Source organism: Heloderma suspectum, chromosome 5 (assembly GCF_057233095.1).
Source record: "Heloderma suspectum isolate Gila_16-S chromosome 5, 16-S_ref, whole genome shotgun sequence".
Taxonomy (NCBI): Eukaryota; Metazoa; Chordata; class Lepidosauria; order Squamata; family Helodermatidae; genus Heloderma; species Heloderma suspectum.
Window position 1 is genome coordinate 60,695,176 of NC_139462.1, and position 24,951 is coordinate 60,720,126.

At 44.3% G+C, this 24,951-nt stretch overlaps 1 protein-coding gene across 3 annotated transcripts in view; it reads right to left on the reverse strand.

Moving 5' to 3' along the window:
- The window catches only part of INPP4B (inositol polyphosphate-4-phosphatase type II B), a 436,581-nt gene extending 415,083 nt beyond the window's left edge, over window positions 1-21,498 (reverse strand). For 2 of the 3 annotated variants that reach the window (XM_084856160.1, XM_084856161.1), the window contains exon 1: window positions 21,171-21,456. The gene's annotated coding sequence lies outside the window, so the exon portion shown is untranslated. Of the gene's footprint in view, window positions 1-21,170 lie in introns of all 3 variants that reach the window. The other variant, XM_084856159.1, reaches the window with a different exon arrangement.
- Window positions 21,499-24,951: the final 3,453 nt, after the last annotated feature.

A 24,951-nucleotide genomic window follows, 5' to 3' on the forward strand; every position in this document is an offset into this window, starting at 1 on the left:
CCCTGTCCATGCTGTTTTCTGAGCATGGACAGGCACGGAGAGGCAGCCACCATGACCTGGCTACAAGGGGGAGGGAGCAGGGAACATGGTTTCCCAGATCCAAACTCATAGCACTGTCTATAAGCTCGGCGCTGGGAAATGAAAAATCCTATCTCCCCCAGATGCTGTCTAGGGGACATAGGATTGCTCTCTTAGACAGAAAAAGTCCTACAACTCCCTGCATCCCTCCAGCCAGCCATGCTCGAGGCATACTGGGAACTATAGGACTTTTTTCTGTCTAAACATGCATAGAATTGCACCTTAAATGAAATTTTAAACCATATTTCAAGATACATTATTCTCCTAAGGCAGAATGTAAGATAATACAATCGTTTGTAACTTTTTTCCCAGTGAAATTCTGGGCTTAAAAGTATGTAGAATTGAGATGTTATGTCCTGTGGCAGCTCAGTCATATTGTGCCTCACACTAGGTGGAAGTTCAAGCCGCTACCTCTAAATGTCCACTCAGGTTATAAATAAAGCAACAGCCAGATTTGTGTCCTAAAAGGACAACAACCAGCCTACTGCCTTTGTAAACATGAAGAAGGCACACACAAGTCAATGTCTTCACCCAGAACTGAAACTAGACCCATATGGTGTAGATCACACAGACCAAAAGTTTTGGAGGGCATTTAGAAAATGTGGACACTTGAACAACACATTTAGCAGGGATGAGAACACTGCAAAGCACACACGCTGGTGAGGCCTCTCTTTATTTAGCAGGTGCTGGTGAGTAGTGACCCTGTAGCCAATTCTTAGCTGAGCCAGGACAATTTCCCGCCCATGACTCCTAGGAGATGCATTCAACCATAAATCAAGAATTGGGTTAGCCCAATAAATGTATTATTGTTCTGGCCCATCCTATAGCTCTTGCCACTGCATTGTCCATCTAGACTTGAAGGCAGCATAAAAATCACTAAATGGGACCTCTGCGTCCTGGCAGTCTGGTCAGTCAGTTTATTACCTTTGATTGAAATGTTACTGGGAATCCAACAAAAATATGATAGTCAGGAGCCTTCAGGGAGTGAAGCTGATGGGAAGTAATGGGTATGAGCTGAAGCTGAATAAATCCAAGGCCACCGATGAACCATGAGAGTTCAGGGATGAAAAGAGAGAGAGAGCCATCAATGTCCATTATGTACTAAGTTCTGTTACCCTACAGTCATCTCTGATCAAACAGGCTTTACAAGTTTCCATAACACTTCAAAACCCTGCAAAACCAGACACAATAGTAGGACAAAAGACATGTCCTAGCCAGGTCAATACAGAAGCAGTGTGAGGGACCCAAGCTACACATTACTCTGATCACATCACATGTAATGGAGGCTTAGTCTTATATTCTCTAGTACAAGCATGAAAAGGAAAGGTTCCTCCTGTGCAAGCGCCGAGTCACTGCTGACTCCTAGAGGGACACCGCTTTCGCTGGCGTTTTCATGGCGGACTGTAGCAGGGTGGTTTGCCATTGCCTTCCCCAGTCGTGACTACCTTTCCCCCAGCAAGCTGGGTATTCATTTTACTGACCTCGGAAGGATGGAAGGCTGAGTCGACCTGAGCCAGCTACTGGGACCTGGCTTCTGCTGGGATCGAACTCAGGTCGTGGGGAGAGTTTCGGTTGCAATACTGCCGCCTACCAAAGCATGCACAGCCCCAATTCAGATTTGGACCACCATTCATTGGGAGGGGAGGATTAAACATTCCCCTCTTTTTTCCTGAAATCCCCCCCAGGCGGCAAGGAGAGAAAAAGTCTCCATTAGAGGCTTCTTCCAATAGAGGCTTCTTCCTTTTTTACACCCCCCCCCCCCCACGCAAGCAGGGGAGGAATTTCAGGGAAAAAATGAAGGGGAGGTGAAGATTTAATCTTCCCCTCCTGATGCATGGTGGTCCCAATTCAAATTGGGGCCACGCACACTTACACTGGAGTAAATAAAAAGCTAACCTTTGGCTACATGCTATGTGATTAGCATTAATGTACAGTTTGGCTCAGAGTGTGAATAAAAGAAAGAACTTTGCAGCTAGTAGGTTACAAATTCTTTCTCCTCTTTCTTGCTTCTTTTACCAGAACAGCCGAATGAAAGGACCAGTCCTGCCGATGATGATGATGATGATAATGACAGGACACTTTTTGAAGTAGCCAAGGCAACATTTCCTCCTTCTTTTCAAACAACTGAGAACATAATTGGTCTGAAGGGTCTGCAAATATTCCCCCTGCCCATAGGTCACATCTATGTAACAGGCCCTTGAAGGAGAATCAGTATTCCAGGGACTAATCCACAGGCATCTCCTATCTTTTACCCATGTAGCTATAATAGCTTTAGCCATTGAAACTGTGCCTGGAAGAGTTGAGGTTGCATCATGTGCTGAAGTGTAGGAAATCTAGATGGTAAAATAGGAAGCTCTAAAAGGGCAGCAGCTAAAGCCTCAAAGTTATGTTTTAAGATAGCCTCTCTTCTATGGACAAATACTTGAAGGTTTAAGGTCACCAGGAGGAGGAGGAGGGGCTGTTCCTTTACCCAGTGCAGCAGTCACTACATCCACCTTAGCAGTGTTCATCCAGAGATCCTTCCCCTTAGGGCAGTGGTCTTCACTGCAAAGCTCATGGGCCACTGGCAACTCCAGAACACTCAAAGTGCAGGCCCCCCCTCTCCCCCCCTCCTTCTCCTTGCTGGCTTAACAGGAGCAGCAACCAGCCAGCCTGCCTGCCATCACCCCCACCTTCTTGTTCCAGCAGCTACAGCACTTGAGGCATCACTCTACAGTACTTGGCCACACGACACCACTGCTGCTAGACCTTTGATGCTGGGCCCCCTTGTTTCACCCGCCACCTTCTGTGCCTCAGACCAGCTAGTGGACCACATCTTCTGCTCCTGGCTGACCTGCTCCTGAGAGAAAGCCAGTGCAGGGTGAAGAGGGGTGTGTGTGTCTCTTCTCTCAGTACCCTGGGGCTGGGTCACCACTGTTTCCCCCCTTCATGTCCACAGCCCAGCATGCTGCGGGACAGTAGAGGCTCTCTCCTACAGCACAAAGTCTGGACAGGAAAAAAAACCTTCCAGATCTAGTTTAATCTGACTCAGGAGTCAGTTTCCGTTCACAGAAATTACAGTCAAATCAGAAACCAAGACATTATTAATCCCCCCTTCAACTCTTTGCCATTTATGTTTTTGAAAGGATAGCAGTGGTTTTTCTTTTGTATGCTGTCAGAATTGATTCCTGCAAGTTCTGCTTTCTTTCTGAACGAAACCTTTCCTTCCCTACCATCCACCTTATTTCAGAATAGCATGGTTTCTCTCTCTCTCTCTCTCTCTCTCTCTCTCTCTTTCTAACTTACTCAGTGTGTATGCGCGTGCATGCGTGCACACACGTGCGCTGAAAGACTATAAAGGGATTTATTAGTTAAAATAAATCAGCGACGCTAGTCAGGGTTGAAGAAGCCAGAATTAGGAGGCAGGTCCTGGACTTGGACTTGGACTTGAGAGAGGGAGGGAGGGAGATAAAGTGGGGTGGGAGAGCAAGTTCAGAATGGGAAGGATTTTATTTTAAAACTGTTGTCAGTATGATGCATCTACAATTTGTTGTTGGTGTGTGTGTGTGTGTGTGTGTGTGAGAGAGAGAGAGAGAGAGAGAGAGAGAGGTGCATGTGTGCCTGTCCCACCTCTCCTAAAAGTTAATGTGGCTCTCTCATGAATTTTTTTTTTTGCAAAAGCAGCTCCCATTTGAAAAATAGTGAAGACTGCTGCCCTAGGGAATAGATATATGATATAGTCTAACAGTGGATTTGCTCTCTCAAGAGGTTTTGCTAGTTCTTCCCACTCTCCTTTCAAAAACTGTTCAAAGGTAGCATCCATGGCCAGGGTTGCCTTCTGTTCAGATTCTCCAAGCATGTATTTGTGAACTGCTGGAGTAAAAGGCAAACTGGACTGATGTTCGGTGGAGAAATCCCAAGTCTTACGACTCTAATAAAAAAGCATCCTTGGAGACTCCTCTTCCTCTGGGTGATCTGAACCTGGTCCCTCCTTTCCCTCCTCCAAAGAAAAAACTGAATCTAACTGAAAGAAGAGGGCCTGTGGCTTTCTTCACATGGAGCTTTTATCCTGTGATTGAGATTGCGCCTTCACAGAAGTTTGTGGGCTCTTTACATGACACCGTGACCCTCCAGGTCATCTCCTGCACTAAATGCCCTTTGTTCCATTTTTAAATAGATCACAGATAATGAGCTGTCAAATTACCCCATTGTGTTCCGTTTGAGTTCCCTCTGTGAAAAGAGGAAAAGCAGCAAGAAGAGTTATCTGAAGGATCGCCTCCTCCCATATGTGCCTGCCCGGACCTTAAGATCATCCTCAGCGGCCCTTCTCCATGAGCCCTTGTCAAAGGAAGTGAGGCGGGTGGCTACTAGGAGGAGGGCTTTTTCTGCTGTGGCACCCCGGCTCTGGAATGAGCTCCCTAGTGAGGTTCACCTGGCACCTACATTGTATTCTTTTCGGCACCAGGTGAAGACCTTTTTATTTTCCCAGGCATTTTTGCATTTTAGCTTTCTAAACTTTTAGCTTTGCTGTTTTAAATCTGTATTTTAAACTTCTGCACTGCTGCTAGGTTTTATTGTGGTTGTATTGTTATATTGTGGTTTTAATGTTCTATATATTTTAAATTGTTTTATTGTGTGTTGTTTGGTTTTAATTTTTGTGAACCGCCCAGAGAGCTTCGGCTATTGGGCAGTATAGAAATGAAATAAACAAACAAACATAAATAAAATTATGATGCCCTTAGGCATCCTCTGCCTAAGATGGAGCTTCATCATTTTTTTTTCCTTTTTACTTTAAAGTGCAGGAGATGCAATTTAAGTTGGAACCCCAGTGTGGGGGAAAGGGGGGCTTTAAACCTTGGCACCTCACTGCAGTCTCAATTTGGATCAAGAGCACACCCCTGCCGCTTTGTTTTGCCAAAATCTGATCTATTTGTTTTAATAGACTGTGATTTGGCAGTACAATTTCAGGCCCGAGCCCCCACTCCAAATCGGTACTCCAGCAGGAGAGGAAGCAGTTAAAGCCCCTGTACCAGGGTCCCCAGTGTAGCTTTTGTTTTTAGACTAAAAACCAAAAAAGACACAGTTCCAAATACAGAAAGAGGGGAGGGGACTACACATTGTGAGACTGCCCCATGTCGGGACGGGATTGCATCCAAGTCTATTTGCGAGGTGGTATGGGCTGCCCTCCAGAGTATAGAAGGCAGAGGAGAGATTCTTCCACACTAGCAGAACAAGATGTACCTTAAATGCAGAAAAAGCACAACTTGCTAACAGTGGTTCTGTGCGTTAATGGAAGGATTCCTGCATGATTAAAACGTACACATCTCTTAAAGCCTAGGTCTCCTGAGAGCTTGAAGAAGCAGGAAAAACAGTAGCTGTTGCAAGTGGTGACACCAAGCCGCCACTTGCAGTACTCTGCGCCATAAAATGAGGGAAAAGTTGCCTGTCCTCCTGATTATCCAGAAGTCAATAGGCAGGAAGAATACTTGTTCTTTTGGTCTTCTCCAACTGCAGCAGCAAAGGAAAAGCCTGCCACCTTCTGAAGAGGAAAAAAATATGTGTGTTTGCTGAAAGAACAGGAAGGAGGCCTAAAGCAGGGATGTAGAACTGCTTTCCACTTGAGGGCCAAATTTCGTTTCAAAGGAGCTCTAGGGGACTGCATCCCAGTGATGTGCAGATCCCAAGGCAGGGAGGGGAAAAATACGAAAAATACCAGCATACTTTAGCTTAATACTCTTATTGCCAATAACTAACCTTAGGAGAGGCATTTCAATTTTTAGAATAGGGAAAAAACTGCACAAAACCCAGGAAACTACCAAATGGGGGAGAGTCCAGGGGAAGGGGGTGAACTTCTGGGGAACCCCAGAGGGCTGGATTTTGGTCCCTGGGGCTACTAAAGAAAACACCAGGGGGAGGGATGGTCTAATCTCCTTTCTGTTTGTCGAGGATCCGGAATGGAACAACAGTAGAGACAGAGGGGGAAGAAAGGGACATTTACCTACCTTCTCCCTGTGCCAGAAAGAGACACTGCCAAAAACTGTGGCGTGTAGAATGGTATGAATTAATGAGACACTGGAATTAAATACCAATGGTGATGGAGGTTTCCAAGGATTGTTGTTGTTGTTGTTGTTCAGTCGTTCAGTCGTGTCCGACTCTTCGTGACCCCATGGACCATAGCACGCCAGGCCTTCCTGTCCTGCGCTCTTTCCCGGATATGGATTTCCAAGGATATGTACCACTAATTCCTTCAAATGTTTCACTAGCCAATCTGGTTGCCATCCACAGCACTACATTCTAGCTTCAAATAGGGGTCAAACCCATCCACAATATATTGAAACTGCCAGCAGCTACATTCAGCACTTCTTGATTCAAGTAAATTACCAGGTGCCAAACAAATGGCATTCAGAGAGGCAAGCCAACTGCATCCAAGAGGATTCTGTTGCCAATGGCAGGAGTGGCAAAGAATCATTACATTAGTTCAACACAAAGCCAGAGCTTTCAGTTCGCATTGTGCCCCTGGTCCAGAATATAGCAAGAAAAATTGAGGTTACAGTGAAGGACACAGTTGAGCATGTCCAGGTTGTGATCGGCAAGGGCTTAGGAGGCTGCCTTGTACTGAATCAGTCCATCTAGACAACACTGGCTGGCAGTGGCTCTCCAGAGTTTCAGGGAGGAGCTTTTCCTAGCCCTGTTTGGAGATGGTGGGGATTGAACTTGGGACCTTCTGCACCCCTAAGCTGCGGCTCCTCCCAAAACCTCAAAAGTGAAACACAGTGACTGGGTTCATACAACACACTAACCCACACTGAGCAGTTCAGTGTGGGTTGTTGTTGAACTGTGGGTTGTTGGTTGAATCGTGGATTAGTATGTTCTCTGCACCCAGACATTTTTTGCAGGGTGGCTTGTTAACCATGCAGTGTGGCTTATTTTTCCTCAAACAAGCCATCTTGAGAACCCATGGTTTGTTGTTGGGTTGTTCAAGGTAGTTAACAAGCCACATGCATGGTTAACAAACCACCCTGTGGAAAATGTCCTGGGTTCAAACAACATGCTAACCCATGGTTCAACCAACAACCCACGGTTCAACAACCCACACTCAACCACTGAGTGTGGGTCAGCGTGTTGTCTGAACAGCCCCAGTTACTTAAGAGATCTTTGAAAATCACTATTTCTACAGGTGCAGCAAGAAGTTATAATGACTCAACTCCTGAGCCAACAGCAATGCCAGATTTCACCTCTCATAATTCCTAACAATAACCTTTTGAGCCACATAACTGCTTCCCATGTACTGCCAGTGAATGATAGAATGTGGCCCCAATCTCATGGAAGTCACAGATAAAATATAAATACCATTAAATTCATAATTAATTAATGTAGTAAGTTGCCTTTTAAGACAAAAACAGTAACAGCCACACTAAAACACTAATTCCAATCATATTTCATAGGCAGACAGGGTGGCATTGTTGATCCATAGCAGTCACCCCCCACCCCCCAAAAAGGATGACCCTAATTTCATTTCAGGCATATTTATTGGACATGTAGCAGAACTAAAATCCAGCCCACGATATGCTGAATAATTTAGCACAGCAAAATCAGTCATAAATTACATGGTGCCATTTTCCTCACAAAACACAAGTCAAAATTCTGGTTTTGACTGAACAGTTATGGTGTCCGTGGACAGTCTGGAAATCCTTTTCAACTACAGAAGGAAATCTGTTCTAGCATTACTACTTGAATGTTATAGAAATACTTTAAGCTGTCTCTGAAACACAATGAGAAACACTGGTTCTTTAAAATCAGATGGACTGAGCTATGAATTTTTATTAAATCCTAGGAACTCGGTTACAAACCATAGCCCTACCCTAAAAGCACATTCATATTTGTATATATTTTTAAATGCATGATCCAATAGTGTTCTTCATTTTACTGAGAAACTCCATAAACCTGAAGTGAATTTCCATTTTATTTTTACCTGCAGAGTGTTGTTCTGATTAACCGAATAAGACAGGGGGGAGAGAGGGGGGGGACCAGAACGTGGCTTCAGGCAAAATGCCCAACTATGTCGCTCTAACATAATGTGCCAAAATTGCTTATGTTGGAGGTAATTTGATCATATTTTAGAAGTGAACAAGCATTTTTTTTGTTTCAAACCAGTCCAGTAATCTGTTCTTTTGTTTCTATAAACCTTAATAAACGTTCATGAATCGCTCCATGACACCTCATTAGTGAGCTGTTAAACAAGTTGAACCAGTGCTGAATTAAACATTTATAATGAATTACTGTAGCTTCCTAATGCAATATGGAAACATTTATTTGTAAATACAAAAACAAATTTGTTTAAATAACTCCAGTCTGAAAATCTGTGCTTGAAGGAGCTAAATCTAGGTTGCTTTTTAAATTATTATTGGGGGTTGAGGGGAGACATGTTCTTTTCTTCAGGTCAACACCACCAACACCAGACCCATGGAGTAGTACTAGGATGCTCATCTACTGGAAATATCACCATCTGATACTACCAGAGAGCTGGGGATCAAAACTGCAGAACCTGAAATGCTAAAATGAGAAGTTTTAGATGTTAGGTAAACAACTAACTTGGTTAGCTCTACTAGAGCATCAAATGGAAACTTAGACGGTAACAGCCATCTGCTCTTTCAAGATGAACACCTAAAAAAACATGATTACATTCGCTAGCAATACAAGGGTAACACATAATTTATCATTATTACAGCACTGTGTTAGTTTACAGTTGCTCCAACATTTCCCCCCATAACAATGCCTGAAAATTAAATTAAATTTAGAATTAAAGTCTCAGTTTCTAGATGACAAGATTTGAAGACATAATTACTGTGCATCACAGATATGATCCTGTGTTAGTTAATTTATTAAGGATTAGTAAAATAAAAGCACAACCTTAATTTCAGATAGTGGTGTTTGTTAATTTAAAAAATTAAACAGGAAATTAAAGGCATGAGCCACTCCAACAACTCTGCACAACAGAATGTCCATTAGGCAACTCATTAGTCATGTCACCATGCCGGCTGTTCTGGGGATTGCAGTTGCCAACCCCTGGCTTGGACGTGGCATTGCTTTTCCCATCCCAACCTCCTATATTGAATAAATCCTAGCTAAACCCAGGGAACAAGTTAGTGGTCAAAAGTAGGGATGTACAGATTGTGTAAAATCTGTTCAGTCTGTGTTTGCACGTTGTCAGGTGCTTTTTGTTCCATCGTCCACCCATCGATGGAATTTGGGGGGGGGGTCAGTTTCCGAATTTGTGCAAATTCACATTTGGACAAATGTAAACTTGCGCAAATTTGCATGTGCAAAAATGCACAAATTCCCACCAAATACACAGGCCCCCCCCATCTGCATTTTTCACACATTAGCCTATGGGGGAAATGCACATTTTTGGCCTTTTTTTATTTTTTGCGTATGTTTCTAAAATGACATTTACCCCAAATTCCTGAAGGTTAGGAAAATGGTCCACAAGTCCGCAGAATCCACCAGACAGGGGGAAAACCGGTCCACTGCTGAATCTGCAAGTCAGATTCATAAAAATCTGAACTCATTTGATTCCAATTTCTCCAATATCCCTAGTCAAAAACATATAGATAAATGCACACGCACACACAAACTGCCCAGCTGGAAGAGGCTGGATTCCTGGTATTCCGTTGCTCCTGTCCCCAAATGCTTGCTTCTCCAAATTGTCCATCATAATAGCTCTTGAACTGCATAACAATATGTTGTTTTCTCTACTGTCAAGACTTTAGCATAATCCCTTGGCTCACTGCTCCAGCACAGTTCTGTTCAAGCCCTTTCTTCTCTATCTATTTCCACCTTCCATCTGTGCAGGCAATGCATGCAAAATAAGAAATTGCCATATAAGACAAGAAGCAAGCAACTGCCATTGTACAAACTACTCTCTCTGATCGTAGCTCTTATTTACACTGACATCTTTACATTACATTAGTCTACAAAACAAGTGTCAGGGGATTTAACCGCATTGCAAGAATACACACACCGTACAGATATATTCTGGCTCTTTGAAAAGCAAAGATTGCACCTGCATTTTTAGTTTTAAAACTTTATTTTCATTACCTGAAATCTGTGTACCTTTGCAACAACTGCAGTCAGTTACATAAGGGTCTCAGCGTTGTATACTGCCATCTAGTGTATAATTTTATTATAAGCAGGGCAAAGAAAAACAATCTTTTAAAATGCATAATATAACAGTGGAGAAGTCCTCTATCTAATGTGAAGACCACCTGAATTATTTAACTATCAGAATTAGGTGTAGAACAGTATGGTATGTAGGTGCTAATCAAAGTCCTAAGCCAATGTTTATTTATTTCATTAAATATCAATAAAGGGTTACTACAATGTCCGTGACGTATGTAATCTAGCAAATGTGGTGTGTCCTATATTCAAAATACTATCTGTTAAAAGACAGTGTTAAATCCATGTTTCAAGATCTTCAAAGAAGGCTTTCTCTGGGTTCCTTTGCCAGGGGAAGCTTGTTGTGCAGGAACTAAGCAGAGGGCCTTCCCTGTAGTGGCACCCAGGCTCTGGAATGCCCTCCCCACTGAAGCTTGGCTGGCGCTAATGCTGCTATCACTTCAGCACCAGGTTAAAACTTACTGAGTTTTAACAATCCTATTCTTTATACCTTCAATGCTCATAAGCCTCCGAACTCCGAGGCTTAGGAGCATCCACTGCAGAGAGGGAAGAGCAGAAGAGGGGATCTTTGCCTCCCTGCTCCTCCTGCTCTGCGTTTTCAGTACACAAGATTTTTTTGCCCATCTAGATGGGGCGCTTTGGAGGGGGAGGGAAGGAGGCTGGACAGGCCTCAAGATAGCTTGTATCCCAGCCTCCCCAGTCCCCTCCCCACAGTCTTGACCCCGCCCCCAGCCAAGGTCGAGTTACCAACATCAGAGAGACAACCGGTGCAGTGCTTTCCGAGCCCACTGCAAGGGTGAGGGGGCAGAGCACAGATTTGGAGTGCTGTCTCTGACCTTGGATCTGGGAATCTACAGTATCTTATGGCCCCCCAGATGCTGTCTAGGAGCCACAGAATTGCTCTCTTATTTGCCCAGGGATTTTAAAGTATTGTGCCAGTTTGTTCATAATTTGCTCTTCTGTTTTTATGGTTTTGATTTATTTTTATTGTGATTTTTATTATTTGATTTTATTATGATATGGATGTGGTTATTGGGGAGATGTCAAGATTAAATATAGACATTTTGGGTGTCAGTGAACTGAAATGGACTGGAATGGGCCACTTCACAGCAAATGACCACCAGATCTACTACTGTGGACAAGAGGACCATAGAAGAAATGGAGTGGCCTTCATAATTAACAATAAAGTGGCTAATGCAGTGCTTGGATACAATCCAAAAAATGACAGAATGATCTCAATTCGAATTCAGGGTAAGCCATTTAACATCACAGTGATCCAAATATACGCTCCAACCACAGATGCTGAAGAAGCAGAAGTAGATCAGTTCTATGAGGATCTGCAGCACCTACTGGATAGTACGCCAAACAAAGATGTTATTTTCATTACAGGAGACTGGAATGCTAAGGTGGGTAGTCAAACGACACCCGGAATTACAGGCAAGTACGGTCTGGGAGAACAAAATGAAGCAGGACATAGGCTGATAGAATTTTGCCAAGACAACTCACTGTGCATAACAAACACTCTCTTCCAACAACCTAAGAGACGACTTTATACATGGACTTCACCAGACAGTCGACACCAAAATCAGATTGACTACATCCTTTGTAGCCAAAGGTGGCGGACATCTATCCAGTTGGTAAAAACAAGACCTGGAGCTGATTGTAGTTCAGATCACGAACTTCTTATTGCATAATTTAGAATCAGACTAAAGAGAATAGGGAAGACCCACAGAGCAGTTAGATATGAGCTCACTAATATTCCTAATATGAATATGCAGTGGAGGTGAAGAATAGATTTAAGGGACTAGATTTAGTAGATAGGGTCCCGGAAGAATTATGGACAGAAGTTCGCAACATTGTTCAGGAGGCAGCAACAGAAAACGTCCCAAAGAAAAAGAAAACGAAGAAGGCAAGATGGCTGTCTGCTGAGACACTGGAAGCAGCCCAAGAAAGAAGGAAAGCAAAAGGCAACAGTGATAGGAGGAGATATGCCCAATTAAATGCAAAATTCCAGAGGTTAGCCAGAAGAGATAAGGAATTATTTTTAAACAAGCAATGCGCGGAAGCGGAAGAAGATAACAAAATAGGAAGGACAAGAGACCTCTTCCAGAAAATTAGAAACGTGGCAGGTAAATTCCAGGCAAAAATGGGTATGATCAAAAACAAAGATGGCAAGGACCTAACAGAAGCAGAAGATATCAAGAAAAGGTGGCAAGAATATACGGAAGATCTGTATAGGAAGGATAATAATATCAGGGATAGATTTGATGGTGTAGTCAGTGAGCTAGAGCCAGACATCCTGAAGAGTGAGGTTGAATGGGCCTTAAGAAGCATTGCTAATAACAAGGCAGCAGGAGATGATGGTATCCCAGCTGAACTGTTTAAAATCTTGCAAGATGATGCTGTCAAGGTGATGCATGCCATATGCCAGCAAATTTGGAAAACACAAGAATGGCCAACAGATTGGAAAAAATCAACTTATATCCCCAGACCAAAAAAGTGAAGCACCAAAGAATGTTCAAACTATCAAACAGTGGCACTTATTTCACATGCCAGTAAGGTAATGCTCAAGATCTTGCAAGGTAGACTCCACCAATTCATGGAACAAGGACTGCCAGATGTACAAGCTGGGTTTAGAAAAGGCAGAGGAACTAGAGACCAAATTGCCAATATCTGCTGGATAATGGAGAAAGCCAGGGAGTTTCAGAAAAACATCTATTTCTGTTTTATTGACTATTCTAAAGCCTTTGACTGTGTGGATCATCACAAATTTTGGCAAGTTCTTGGTGGTATGGGGATGCCAAGTCATCTTGTCTGCCTCCTGAGGAATCTGTATAACGACCAAGTAGCAACGGTAAGAACAGACCACGGATCAACAGACTGGTTTAAGATTGGGAAAGGAGTACGGCAGGGTTGTATACTCTCACCCTACCTTTTCAACCTGTACACAGAACACATCATGCAACATGCTGGGCTTGATGAAGCCAAGGCTGGAGTTAAAATTGCTGGAAGAAACATTAACAATCTCAGATATGCAGATGATACCACTTTGATGGCTGAAAGCGAGGAGGAGCTGAGGAACCTCATGACGAAGGTGAAAGAAGAAAGTGCAAAAGCTGGGTTGCAGTTAAACCTCAAAAAAACCCAAGATTATGGCAACCGGCTTGATTGATAACTGGCAAATAGAGGGAGAAAACATGGAGGCAGTGATAGACTTTGTCTTTCTAGGCGCAAAGATTACTGCAGACGCTGACTGCAGCCAGGAAATCAGAAGATGTTGACTTTTTGGGAGGACAGCAATGACAAATCTTGATAAAATAGTGAAGAGCAGAGACATCACACTGACAACAAAGGTCCACATAGTTAGGTATTCCCCGTAGAAACCTATGGCTGCGAGAGCTGGACCATAAGGAAGGCTGAGCGAAGGAAGATAGATGCTTTTGAACTGTGGTGCTGGAGGAAAATTCTGAGAGTGCCTTGGACTGCAAGAAGATCAAACCAGTCCATACTCCAGAAAATAAAGCCAGACTGCTCACTTGAGGGAGTGATATTAAAGGCAAAACTGAAGTACTTTGGCCACATCATGAGAAGACAGGATACCCTGGAGAAGATGCTGATGCTATGGAAAGTGGAAGGCAAAAGGAAGAGGGGCCGACCAAGGGCAAGATGGATGGATGTGACGGACATTCTGGAGGTGACGGACTCTACCTTGGGGGAGCTGGGGGTGGTGACGGCCGACAGGAAGCTCTGGCGTCCATGAAGTCACGAAGAGTCAGAAGTGACTGAATGAATAAACAACAATAAATATTATGGTATATTATGTTTTTATGGCTCTTGTATACTAGAATGAAGGGTGGATTAAACATATTTTAAATAAATGGGTATTGTAAAAGAACAAATACATTTTCCATAGCTTGCCCCTTTGCTTGTTTAGAAGTGTTTATTTTTAATTTCATTTGAAACTATGGTCTGGTTTTATCCCCTCTTTCAAGCAGCCTTTGCATCCTGCTGTATTAACTTAAGGGAGGGAGGGATTTCAGAATGCAGGGAGAGATTTGGCAGGACTCCCATATTTTTTCCTTCCATTTGTAACCTTCCCAGGTTTTCTCACCACTTCTTCCATCTTTTTTCTTATCAGAAAAAAAATACTTTAAGGCACAGTGGCTGGCTGGAGAATGCTGGGACTTGTGGGACTTTTTTCTGTCTAAACATGCATAGGATTGTGCCCTTAAGGAGGAAGAGACAGAATAGCTCAACCTTCTCCAACATGGTGCTCTCTAGATGTGTTGGACTTCAACTCCCATCATTCCTAACCAGCATGACCAATGGGAATTAAGCGAGTTGCCATCCAACACATCTGGAGGGCACCAGATCGATGGAATCGCTGCACAAAGCCTTTTGACCGGTAGTACTAGGAGTCCTCCATCTAGAAGCGCCCTTCTCCTATAGCACTTTGTCATTAGACCTTTCACTCTTCAAAATGAGTGCTGATTCTAGAATTTGAAATAGAAAATCCTGCATCAGAAAGGAAAAGGGATATTTGCACTGCAATAAATGTGGGTAAAGCACTTTCCATTGCTGGGATTACACCCCGCTACCATTGCCACATCCAAAGTGCACAGCAAGCCTGAATGTCCCACAGGCTCTGCTGCAGAAGACACACTGATTTTAATGCATTATGCGACAGAAAAGTGAAACTTTTAAACAGGGTGGGATTTTTAAAAAAGGTTAAGGTAGTGACTGGCAGAAACTGAAAAAAGTTTCAGCAGGCTACCTCCTATCAAAAGCTGCAAGCATTCCACTATGGGGCAAGAATAGTTTAACCTGAGGGTGGGGAGAGACTCCCTCACTTCACACACTGCAGGAAAAAGCTTTGTACTGGAAACACAATCTAGGGCTGAGCCCAAATTTAAATTGAGCCTAGTAACATTATTTGTCCTGCCTTGTGTCCTGGCTTGCAGATGCTTCCAGTGGAGGCTTTTATGATGCCGTTGGCCTGCCACAAATAGGGAAATGTATAGGGGGTCCAGACCATGTCATCTCTTCTCGAGGTTAAACATACCCAGTTCCTTCAACCTTTCCTCTTAAGACTTATTTCCATACTATACCACTGCCCATCTTAGATGACCTCCTCTGAACCCATTCCAATTTGTCTATATCTTTCTTAAAACAGTGTCCAGAACCGCTCAGGCAATGGTCATTGATTACATTTGCAGTAGAACCCATACCTGAATTCTTTCAATTAGAAATGGATAACTTCCTTATATCACTATCCTAAGAAAATAATCTAAGGAAAATTATCCATCAAGTGATAGTCATGCATGAAAATTACTTTTTTTCCTTATCCCAAGATTTGCTTCCAGCTCACAAAAGATTTCAACTGTAAGGAGTGTTCAGAGTCCTCTGCTAATTTACAGTATTTCCATCTTGGGTTTTGTGTCAAGAATAAAACAAAATACTGTAGTTAGGAGCGGGCAACACATGCAACCAACGGCCACTTGCAGAACCTGCCAAGACACTCTTGCTAGAGCACACCTGTGACAGCATCCTACAAAAAAGACTAGAAGTAGGAGTGCAAAGAGTTGTCATTTTAGGGAACCAACAGCAGTCCAGCATCAAGCTAAGCCCTGCAAGAGCCCCAAATCATCTCATTCTGGAGCACAGATGGAAAGGAGACTGGCATGAGCTAATCATATGTGCAGATATCTCTAAACCTAAGGCCTAACCAATACAGATGCCCTTAGAAACTCACTACTTTTTTTTTTTTAGAGCCCTAATTTAGGGTTGTGGAGGCAACTCTGAAAATGCATGGGATTATTTATTTATTTATTTTATTCTATTTTTATACTGCCTTTCTGAAACCAACCAAGGAAGTTTACAAAACATTCAGAAAATAACAACCAGAATCATAGACTACTAGGGTTGGAAGGGGCCTATAAGACCATCAAGTCCAACCCTCTGCTCAATGCAGGAATCTAAGTCAAAGCATCCCTTACAGATGGCTATCTAGCTTCATCTTGAATGCTTCCAGCATGGGAGAGTCCACTACCTCCCTAGTAGTTGGTTCCATTGTCATATTGCTCTAACAGTCAGGAGTTTTTCCTGATGTTCAGCTGGAATCTGGCTTCCTGTAACTTGAGCCTATTATTCCGTGTCCTGCACTCTGGGATGATTGAGAAGAGATCCTGGCCTTCCTCTCCGTGACAACCTTTCAAGTACTTGAAGACCGCTATCATATCTCCTCCCAGTCTTCTCAGGGCTAAACGTACCCAGTTCTTTCATTCTCTCCTCAAAAAGCTTGTTTCCAGTCCCCTGATCCATCTTCTTTGCCCTCCTCTGAACCTTCTCCACTTTGTCTGCATCCCTCTTAAAGTGCGGTGCCCAGAACTCGACACAGTACTCCAGATGAGGCCTAACCAGTGCTAAGTAGAGGGGATATGTTGCATATTTTGGGTAGAAGATCGGCATTTTCATATTTTAGTTCTTTGACTTTGAGAAGTCTAGGATGGATACCATCTGGGCCCCGTGATTTATTTGCTTTCAACTTATCAATAAGGTTGAGAACTTCATCTTTTGTTACCACTATTTGCTTCAGTTCCTCAGACTCCCTTCCTGAAAACATCAGCTCAGGCACAGGTATCTGTCCTATATCTTCTGCAGTGAAGACAGATGAAAAGAATTCATTCAGCTTCTCTGCAATCTCCTTGTCTTCCTGCAGTACTCCTTTAACTCCATTGCCATCCAATGGTCCAACTACCTCCCTAGCTAGTTTCCTGCTTCTGATATATTTAAAGAATTATTTATTGTTGGCCTTGATGTTGTTAGCAATATGCTCTTCAAAATGCTTTTTTGCATCTCTTATTGCATGCTTGCATTGTCTTTGTGCAAGCTTGTGCTGCGTTTTGTTTTCCTCACTTGGGCAAGACTTCCATTTTCTGAAGGAAGCTCTCTTTTCTCTAATAGCACCCTTAACACTGCTCATTAACCATGCTGGCAACCTCTTGGACTTGGTGCTACCTTTCCTAACCTGTGGTATACCTTTTAGCTGGGCTTCTATTAATGTGTTTTTGAGTACTCTCCAAGCATTTTGAAGAGATTTAATCCTCTTGACTCCCCCTTTTAGCTTCCTTTTTACCAGTTCCCTCATTTTAGAGAAGTTTCCTCTTTTGAAGTCAAATGTGACTGTATTGGACTTCCTGGGCAATTTCCCACTTAAATATATATTAAATCTGATAGCACTGCAATCACTGCTTCCAACTGGTTCAACAACATTTACATCTCATACTAGGACCTGGGCGACACCACTTAGGATTAAATCCAAGGTTGCCTCCCCTCTGGTCGGTTCCATGACCAACTGTTCTAGGGCACAATTGTTTAGGGCATCGAGAAATTTAACCTCTTTGTCATGGCTGGAACATGCATTTAGCCAATCAATGTGGGGGTAATTGAAGTCGCCCATTATTACAACACTTCCTTGTTCGGAGGCCTCCCTGATTTTGTTTTCCATCTCATGGTCATGCTGAGCATTCTGGTCTGGGGGACGATAGCATGTTCCTAGCACTAAATTAGTTTAGGAGCCTGGTATTGTCACCCACAGTGCTTCTGTGGAAAACCCTACCCTTTCTAGGTGTTCTAGCCCACTCGACACTATACCCTCTTTGACGTACAGGGAAACACCTCCCCCGGTACACCCTTCTGATGGACTTTATATCCAGAGATGACAGTATCCCACTGGTTCTCTCTGCTCCACCAGGTTTCTGTAATGCCCACTATATCCAGGTTTTCCTTTAAAATCAAACACTCCAACTCTCCCATTTTGGTTCAGAGACTTCTAGCATTTGCATAAAAACAGCTATACACAGTATCCCTCCCCAGATGCCTCTGGCATGTGCATCTTTTACCATGGGATGTTGGCCCCTTTGATTGGCTATTATGGTCTACCATGTACTCTTGTCTTCTGCAAACATCAGTATCATAAGAACATAACAACAGCCATGCTGGATCAGCCCAAGGTCCATCTAGTCCAACGTTCTGTTCACACAGTGGCCAACCAGTTGCCAGAGAAAATCCACAAGCACGAGTGCAACAGCATCCTCCCACCCATGTTCCCCAGCAACTGATGTACATAGGCATTACTGCCTCTGATACTGGAGGCAGCATATAGCCATCAGGACTAGTAGCCATTGATAGCCTTCTCCTCCAGGAATTTGTCCAGTCCCCTTTTAAAGCCACCCAAACTGGTGGCCATCACAACATCTTGTGGAAGTGAGTTCCATAGTAAACTACCAGCTTCATGGGATGACCCTGGGTTCTAGTGTCTTCAAATGGGCCTCTCCTGCTTATCTGAATAACTTAGCAGGTTCAGACCAAGATAGGCAATCCCTCAAATAGCTAGGCCCTAAGCCACTTAGAACATTAAATGTTAAAACCAACACATTTATTTGAGCCCAGAAAACAACAGGCAATCAGTGCAGATCTTTCGGTATTGGGGTGATATGATCACAATACCATGCACTGGTTAGCAGCCTAGCTGCCATGGTAAACATTGCCACTGTTAACCTTGGCACCTATCAAGTTTCCTGCCTCCAGTTTAAACTGCACCCAGAGAAATGTACTAATAAGGAAAATTTTGCCCAGACATGTCCATTCCAACCATGTGGCCAGAACCAAGAAATCTTGCTTTCCTTTCTCTCTTTCCAACACTGCAACATCTCCCCACAGGGCTACTGCACAAGTAGAACTCTTGTATCCAGATAATGACTAACAACATTGCTGGAGTCCTATGCATAAATCACATATGCTTCCTTGGATTCCAGAAGCAAACCCAGAAGCTCATCAATAATTTAAAAACCCCAATCCTATAAAGACTTTTATGCATGCTTAATCTGATGCACTTTGAATAATCCCCCCTTGCCTTCAATGCAAAATGACATTGGCTCCAATCCTACACACATTTGTGTGCATCTAGTTGTACTAATTTGGGCCCTTCCATGTTTGCGAATGAATATATATAAGAAATCAGTTATATAACATCCCATGTAAAAGAAGTCCAATGCAGTACTCCTGATCAAATACAGACATGCCTCTATATATCAAAAAGCTGCTTTTTATTATGTTTTACTCATCATTAATCTTCAGTAACAATTTGATCCATTTGTTGTTATTTTTTAATAATAACAAAGTCTCTATTACTCCAGTTGATTATCATCAAGATTTAATTACATTTACCCCAGTATGCATGAGTATTTCCCACTGTAATAAGACAGTCTTTTAGCTCAGAGGTGTATATAAAGCCATAAAAGAAATATTGAGGACAATTAAGTGAATATTTCAGTACAAACAGTTCCAGAACAAAAATACATTGTATTTAAATACCATTAACACCAAGATGAGTAACCAGTGCAAAATTTAACATGCCATGTAGCAATCTACGCTCAATTAAGCCTCAGGACACATATTAAGCTGTATTATTAAGAAATATGAATGCTTTCCAAAGAGAGCAGCATACAAAGGGATGTGCCAGATGGAACCAGCTTTCCCTCCAAAAAATGCCCACAAAATTCTCTAGTATCAACATATTCAGAGTGTACTCAAGACAATAAGTTCGAGGTTCATTTGCATTTTAAAAGGTCTGTTGAATGTGCTTTAGCCTACTTAAATGAAAACATTAGGCGCCTCTTTACTACAATAATACATGAAGGGCCATCTCTAACTTTCTCTTCCGACAAATATAACTGCTAAACCAATACACCCTTTTTACCTTCTAGGGATTTATTTGAGACTTCAGATACAATTAAGTGCCTGCCAGGTAAAGCCAGGTAACTTGGACCTGGGAACTACTCTGCTTCCCAGAACTAACCCCACTCTAGCTGTTCCCTAGAAGGAACCGTAAAGGTCTCATTCTGTATTCTAGTCTCTACTTTTTGCAGCGCTGAGAAGTTTTTTTTAAACCCCTTAGCCGGCAGGGCTGGCGAGGGGGGCGGGGGTCTTACTTCACCCGATAGCCGTTTTCTTTCTTGGCTGCTGATCCAGCCCCAAACTAACCGAAACGCAGCGTTTAAAACACAGCACCCAAACATCAGCAACGAGTAGCAGCCTGCGTTATTTAAAGGCGACAATCAGCTATGAATAATCCTCCCTGGTTTGCGCTAGTATGTTCTAACGCAGCAGCAGCAGCCGCCTGCGACCGCGGCTCATTCGCTGCAGTTCTAAGCTCATCTTCCCGGGCTGGCAGACGCCTCGATTGGTACCCAAACCTCTTCTGGATTATCAGGAGGAGGGGAGGGGAGGGGAGGGGAGGGGAGGGGAAGGGGGAATTGTGCAGTAGAAGGATCTGTTAAAGAAAACGGGAAGGGTCACCTCTTTTTCTCTTCCTCCCTTCCCTCACCTCTCAAAGAAAGGGGAAAACAACCACAAACACGGTCGCCGTGGAACGGGCAACCGCAGCTCGGGGAAACAGAGCGTCTGGGATCTAAGTAACAACATCAGCAGCCTTCAAGCTCCCAAGGTCTGTGTGTGCCTCTCTTAACCGCGCCCGCATCCGGCATCGGAGCCAATTCCCCCGCGCCCGCCCCGCCAACGCCACGGCACCTGTCCCTCTCCCGCCCTCAGTCCAAACAGCCCCAGGAGAGGCTTTCCCGGGTTCGGGCAATGGCACCTGCCTGCCCGCCTCCCAAACTCCCGCCACGCTCGCCGGTTGCCGCGCCTGCCTGCCTGCCTGCCTGCCTGCGACGACTTGTTTTCCCAGCGAAACCGCAACAGGAAGAAACTTGAAAGGGGACCCAGAAGCGCGCGGGGGTTGAGAGAGACTTTCGCCTCAGATGATCCGCCACCGTTCGCCAAAAGCGCCTTCTCTTCCCTCTCCAGGAAACTCCTCCAGCAAAAGGAGAAAACAAAGCAACCCCCGGCAGCTTTGGGGGTTGCTGTTTGTCTTTTACCTGGCTGCCTCTCCGTGAAGGCGAGGGCGAAGGGGGCTGGGCGGCAGGCTTTTCTTCCCGGTCTGTGGCACGCAATGACTCGGTGTGTAGCCTCTGCTATTTATAGTCTGCAGCTTCCAGCAACCTCTGACCGAGCGGGAGAGAAGAACGGGAAGGAGAAGCGGCGAGACTCCGTCTGCCAGCCAGCCAGTCACTCGGCCGGGCGGCCACCTCCAGCCCCTGCGCGCCAGAGCCTCCGCGCGGATACCAATTGGCTGCCTCGCCGCAGCTGCTCGCACAAGAAGCCAGGGGCGCAAAGCGAGGCGCGCGCCTTCCTCCCCTCAGTGCCGCCTCCTCCCAGCCGACGCTCCTCCTCCTTTCCCCCTCCTTCCTACAATGTCACCGCAGCCCGCCGGAGACTCCTGAGCTCGGCGGGACGCCACCCGCCCCAGGAGCGGCGGCGAGCGCCCGAGGGCGCACGCGCTCCGGCAGAAGAAGAGCGCGCTCTGCTGCGCTGTGCGTCGCTCGCGCTCCGGCCCACCGCAAAGCTGCGCTCAGAGGTGACCCGCGCTCTTGCCAGAAGCAGGGTGCGGAGAGCGGCAGGAAGCAGCAGCTGCTTGTCGTTCGCCGCCCAGCGCCCAGGGGGAGGTCGGTTCCGCTGGAACCGCTCTGGAGAACCCGGGGGGGGGGGAGCCCCACATCCCCCACTGGGTCTCAAAAGGCTGAGCCTTTGGGGGTGTTTTCCTCTCAGCTAGTGACCTACGTCACAGGTAAAGTGGCCACCCTATTATTATCATTAGGTTGGTCACCCTAATAATAATAATAATAATTAATAATAATAACAACAACAACATAACTACAGCAATCATAATAATAGAAACTGAGAGAGCCAGTGTAGTCATTCGGGAGTTTGACTAGGACTGGGGAGAGCCGGTGGGTGACTATGGGCCAGTCACTGACTCCCAGCCTAACTTACCTCACAGGGTTGTTGTGAGCATAAAATAGAGAGGAGGAGGATCATGTACACTTCGGGCTCTTTGGAGGAAAGGCAAGAAAGAAAAGTAACAAATAATAAATGAAATAAGGGTTTTGACAGTTACCTGTCACCAGCTATGGAGTAAAACCCTGCCAGAGAAAATACCAGCAACTAGCTATACTTACAGGTCACTTTCGAAGGGTGAAGAAGATAATGATTGTTGGAAAGCCCCATAATTTGCAAAGGGCTGGATCACACCAAAGGCCTACCTAGTCCAGCATCTTGCTTCCCAATGGCCAGCCAGATGCTCCTGGGAAGCCCACAAGCAGGACATGAGTGCAATAGCACCATCCCGCTTGTGTTCTCCAGCAATTAGAACTGAGAGGAATATTCCCTGTGATACTGGAGGTAATATATAGCCATCATGACAAGTAGCCATTGATAGTCTTATCCTCCATGAATTTGTCTCATCCCTTTTTAAAGCTGGCCAGGTTGGTAGCCATCACTACATTTTATGGAAGCAAATTCCATATCCTCTGTGTGAAGATATATTTGCTTTTTATGCCCTGAATCTCCCAATATTTAGCTTCATAGAATGACGAGTTCTAGTATTCTGAAAGAAAATTACGCATTGTGTGGAGAAAGTGGATAGGGAAAAGTTTGTCTTCCTATTCACTTTCTCCACACCATGCATAACTGTATACATCTCTATCATGTCTCCCCTTACTCCCCTTTTTCTAAACCAAAGAAATCCAAACTTTGTAACCTTTCCTCACAGGGAAGTTGTTCCAGCCCCTTGATTATTTTGGTTACTCCTTTCTGCACTTTTTCCAGTTCTACAATATCCTTTTTGAGGTGTGGTGACCAGAATTTTTTGCAATTGCAGTCACATCATAGAGTTGTATAAAGCCATTATAACATTTGCAGTTTTATTTTGTATTCCTTTCCTAATTATTCCAGACATGGACCCACAAAGTGAGAGGTATCAGCAAACCTGGGGTAACTCTGACCCTAAAAAACCTTTAAGGAAAAATAACTCAGTGGCATGGAATGTTGGCTGACTGAGTGGGAAATTAACAGACAACTGGGTGGGAGGGGGAATAGAATGGAGTGCATAGGGACGAAGGAGGAGACACATGTGTAGACAGACAGACAGACAGACAAGATAGGTTCTTGTATATATAGGGTACTGGAAGAATCATCTCATTGCCTGGAGAGGTAATTTCCTAGTTGTACTGAGAAGCTATTTTAAATGTACGCAGGGACAGAAGTAAGAGCTACCTAAGGGCTAAACATGCATAGGATTGTGCCCTAAATCAATCAATGGAGAAATCCAGTGAAGAAATCCAAGATTTTAATGTGGCTCAGACAGAACATCAGTGTGTCAGCACCATAATCCACCCTGGCATAGACCTGGTGTAATCAAATGGGTCTGGTGACTTCTCATGTAGTCTCAGCCTCAGCCCCTGTGCAATAAGAACTTTGTAACTTTAAAGTCTAAAGATACTTTAGATAGTATTTGCTACCATCATGGCAAAGCAGCAGCAACTCAGGCAGTCTCCAGGTGCTTGCAACACCTCACTCTGAGGAAAGACCCCTGGCTCGGAGGAAGGCATGGGGCAGGGTGGGTGTTCCGAAGAGCCTCACCGGAGCCCTGCTAGCCACATTCCTGCTGCAGCAAATGTCACCGCAGCAACCCCTCAAGTGATACCCTGCCTCATGAGAGAGCAACCCCTGTTCAAGAGCCACACCTTACCCTGCCCAGAAAATATGGGCCTGTTGACATGTATTTAGACTTATTCAGAGGACGTCTCCAAAGTATGCCCCTGATACTGCTTTACACCTTATGGGAGAGTTCTGAGACTCCCAGTTCAAAGGCAGTAATATCTATTCTACAAGTCATAGGTTAGGCTAGGCTGGGTAAGGTGCATACTGGTCAGCACCCAGGAGGGGACTCACAAAGGAACTGAAGCTGACTGGCCTGAGGGCATCTGGAGAAGCTCTGTGTCAGTTTCACCTCCGCAGCATCCCTCTGAAATTTCATGGCAATGCTCCTTTACATTGTGCCTTGAGATTAGTCAGGTTTAGCTCCCTTCCATGAATCTTCTCTTTGCCTGCAGAGTGGTGATGGTAGAATCATGAAAAGTCCCTATAGTAGAAAAAGCTTCCTTGAGGTAAGCTTGTGCAAGAAATGAGCAAAGACTCTGAATTTGTTGCATTATAAACCGATGCCTTGGAAACTAAAACCCCTTAAACACATGCTCTGCGCAGATGAATCCCCACCCAGGGACTGACTAATGTTTCCAACATTTAGTGATCTTGTCGGAGATGTTGCCAGATCAGAATTTCCAAAAGAGATAATTTCCAATGAAGGTTATTACATACAGAGCTTGTGGCAGATGTATTTTTCCTGTGGCTTTCTGTATTACTTAAGGACTTGTTCTCAAGGGCTTCACACAGTATGCCGTGGTTGTCTCTGCAGAAGCCTTCTAATAGTGAACCATAGCATGTAAACTGTTCCCTCCGCAGATGGAATGCTGCAGCTTTCCAGCAGCTGTCCCCATGGTCATGGCAGCTGAAAAAAATGTCCTGGCAGAGTGGGGAGAATTGCCACTGGAAAGCCATGACTGGATCTTGTTTTGTATGCTCTGGTTCTCTATACAAATGTGTCACTGAGGACCATTGGGGTATGTCACATGGAAGCCTTTTGTAACATACAAAACAGCCTTTAGCCTTCTGAAATAAGGGACCACTCTGATGTTTAATGTGTCTGAACTGTCCTAGAATAATAGGTTATTCCATAGAAAAAGGGAGAGTGATTTATTT